The sequence below is a fragment of the Enhydra lutris genome, unplaced genomic scaffold (assembly GCF_002288905.1).
Source record: "Enhydra lutris kenyoni isolate GAN:26980312 unplaced genomic scaffold, ASM228890v2 scaffoldscaffold4, whole genome shotgun sequence".
Lineage (NCBI taxonomy): Eukaryota > Metazoa > Chordata > Mammalia > Carnivora > Mustelidae > Enhydra > Enhydra lutris.
Genome location: NW_019154088.1, coordinates 57,735,616 through 57,739,502, shown reverse-complemented (window position 1 = coordinate 57,739,502; position 3,887 = coordinate 57,735,616). Strand labels below are relative to the sequence as shown.

The 3,887-nt window shown below is 38.5% G+C and overlaps 1 pseudogene; it reads right to left on the bottom strand.

Moving 5' to 3' along the window:
* Positions 1 to 3,089: 3,089 nt before the first annotated feature.
* LOC111140711 lies at positions 3,090 to 3,287 on the bottom strand (annotated as a pseudogene).
* Between the last annotated feature and the right edge of the window lie 600 nt (positions 3,288 to 3,887).

The window sequence follows — 3,887 nt, the reverse complement described above, 5'->3', positions numbered from 1 at the left end:
TAGTGAGGAAGAAATTTTTTTCCCTTGGGAAGAGCTATGAAGGGGCCAGGAAGGCATGGAAAGGCCTGAGGAGCTACTGAGATCCAGTTAATTTCAGGTAACTAGTGGAGGGAGATCTCCTACACAGGTTTCAAACCAAGACTGAGCTTCAAATTGGCTGTATAAGAATTTTTAAATCTACTTAGGACAGTGATAGGTATGAAGATGTATTGTGTTCATAGGGAAAACTGTAAATAATCCAGGCATACTTTATGTCTATAACCCAGGGAATAGTTTATGATTGTGCATTTGTTAATTCACAATGCATCAATGAAAGCTATAAAACAATGCATCAAATATTTATAATTGGATTTGAAGTCAGGATATGGGGCCATATACATAGTGTGATTACAACTATTAATAACAACTACTATTTATTGAATACTTTTATTTTATTTCTAATCCATACCACAATATTGTAAGGGAAGTAAAAGTCATCCATATGTTTTACAGATTAAAAATGAAGCTTAAAGAGACCAAGTAACTTACCCAAGTTAAATAAAAACATAATACTTCTTTAACCCAAAAAAAGGTAGGAAACAAAGAAAAACGAACAAGGAACAGATAAGACAAATAGAAAATAACCAGTAAGATAGATTTAAATCCAACATTAATAATAATTACCTTAAAGAAATGGTCTAAACTCACCAACTAAAAAGTCCATTCAAAAAGAAACACATACTATTATTAGCAAGATAGCAGTTCAGGAGGTCCTCAGTCCTCATTCCCCCACAGAAACACAGATTTGATAACAATCCATAGACAAAAGTACATCTGTGAGAGCTTTGGAGTCTAGGTCAGAGGTAGAAACACCATGGTGAAATCCAAGAACAGGGAGGGCCACTTGGAAAAGGGAGGTCTGCCAATTTCAGACATGACTGCAGACCCAGGAGCAGCCCCATCTGCCTGCGGAATGAATTCCAGCACAGCCATCCAAGATCCTACCACCAAACCCACCTGCCCACCATCTTAGTAAACAGGCCTGCCCACTAGGGTCCCAAATGTGGACTAAGAAGTCACCCTATAACCCTATGCTTATTCCATTCAACCACAGTCCCAGAGGCAGTCCTGGACACCAGGACACCCGGCAGGAGCCATATTAACCTGTGCCCTGCTAGCAGGCCCACCAACAACAAGCCCAACTGTGGACCTGAGAGCAGCCTCCTCAGCCAGCTTCAGCCCCACTAGACTGTGGCTCTGGAATCAGTTCCATCTCCAGCAGGAGGTCCTTCCCTGCTGAAACCAGTCTGTACAGACTAGAAGAACTGCCCCTTCAATTCTTCTATTCCAATTCCAATGTAAAGCTACAAGGATCAGGAAGAATCAGGCAGCTCGGGCATCACCAAAGGAAACTAATAAAACTCCAGCAACTGATCCTAAAGAAATGGAGATTCATCAACTGCTTGATAAATAGTTCAAAATTATCACCTTAAGGCAACTCAACAAACTACAAGAGAACACAGACAACTAAGTGAAATCAGGAAGACAATACATGATTAAATAAAAAGTTCAACAAAATAAAAAAAAACCCTAAGATTTAAAAAGACAAATTGAAGGACATCCCCAGTTCAAGTATTTGAAGAATTAATATTGTTAAAATGTCCATATTTCCCAAACTGATCTATAGATTCAATGCAATCCCTACCAAAATGCCAATAACTCTTTTTTTACAGAAACAGAAAAAAAACTTCATTTAGAACCACAAAAGACCTGAAATTGACAAAACCATTTTGAACATGAAGAACAAAACTAGCAATATCATACTCCCTGATTTCAAAATATTATAAAGCTACAGTAATCAAAATACTAGGGTACTTGCATAAAAACACATATAGACCAGGGGCACCTCGGTGGTGGAGTCAGGTGATCCAACTCCTGGTATCAGCTCAGGTCATAATCTCAGGATCCTGAGATTGAACCCTGCATTAGGTTTCAAGCTTAGTGCAGAATCTGCTTGAGTCTCCCTCTCCCTCTGCCCCTCCTGCTTGTGTTCTTGTGTTCTCTCTGTCTCTGTCTCTCTCTCAAATAAATATGCACACACACACATGTGCACACACACACACCATTAGACCAATAGAACAGAGAACGAAGAAATAAATTGAGGCATTTACTGTCAACTGATCTTCAACCAGGGTGGCAAAAACACACAATGGGAAAAAGATAGTCTTTTTAATAAATGGTGCTGGGAAAACTAGATGTCCCCGTGCAAAACAATGATATTGGACTATAAAAAGTAAACTCAAAATGATTTAAGACTTAGGGGCAGCTCGGTGGCTCAGTGGGTTAAGCCTCTGCCTTCGGCTCAGGTCATGATCTCAGGGTCCTGGAATGGAGCCCCACATCGGGCTTTCTGCTCAGCGGAGAGCCTGCTTTGCCCCCCCTTCTCTCTCTGCCTGCCTCTCTGCCTACTTGTGATCTCTGTCAAATAAATAAATAAAATATTTTTAAAAATGATTTAAGACTTAAACATAAAACCTGAAACAAAACCCTTAGAAGAAACTATAGGGGAAGGACTTTCTAAACATTAGACTGTGCAATGAGTTCTTGGATACAACACCAAAAGCAGAGACAACAAAAGCAAAAAATAGATAAGTAGGATTACACCAAACTATAACACTTCTGCACAGTGAAGGAAATAATTAACAAAATAGAAAGGCAACTAAAAAAAAGGAAAAAATATTCATAAGTTGTATATCTGATAAGGGGTTAACGCCTAAAACTGTATAAAGAACTCAAAAGTTCAAAAGAAAAACAAATTCTGATTAAAAATAGACAAAAGAACTAAATATACATTTCTCTGAAGAAAGTGTAAAAATGGCCATAAGTATATGAAAAGGTGTTCAAAACCACTAATCACCAGGGAAAAACAAACCACTTCACACCTGCTAGGATGGCTATTCTTTTTTTTTTTTTACTATTACAAAGTTTATTTAACAAAAAAGTTCAATATGAAAATGCACACGACCTGATTTTGACATTGTAGTAAAACAGGTTCTATGGAGAGGGGACATTTGGAAGCAGTTGATTCTTCTGATGAACACACCCATTGTTTATACTGATTCCAAGGCTTATAACATGATACTATCTCCTCATAGTACCACCATTCCAATACTGTTCTGTTGCTCACAAGTTGCCATCTGCACACATTCATCTATCACAAGATTCATAAATGGATCAAACCCCCACAATATTCCTTGGACATGTCTGCCACCATTTATTTTCAATGATAATTTCTTGTCCATAAATTTTTTCAATTCAGAAGGGTGAGCTTTCTCATGGTATCTACTCAGCAAGCTCAAAGATGCTAGGTTGGCTATTATTAAAAAAGGAAGGAAGGGGGGCGCCTGGGTGGCTCAGTGGGTTAAAGCCTCTGCCTTCGGCTCAGGTCATGATCCCAGTGTCCTGGGATCGAGTCCCGCATCGGGCTCTCTGCTCCGCTGGGAGCCTGCTTCCTCCTCTCTCTCTCTCTGTCTGCTTCTCTGCCTGCTTGTGATCTCTGTCAAGTAAATAAATAAAAAATCTAAAAAAAAAAAAAAGGAAGGAAGGAAGGAAGGAAAGAGAACAAGTGTTGGTGAAAATGTGAACAAGAGGGAGTGGCTGGGAGAATGTAAATTGGTGTAGCCACTATGGAAAACAATTTGGAGTTTCCTCAAAATATTAAAAATAGAATTATTATTTGATCTAACAATCCCACTTCTGGTTATATATCCTGAAGAACTGAAATGGAGGTCTCAAAGAGATGTCTGCACTCCCATATTAATTGCAGAATTATTTACAATTGGCAATATATGGAAATAACCTAAATGTCTATCAATGGATGAATGGATAGAAAAAAATGTAGTATAATC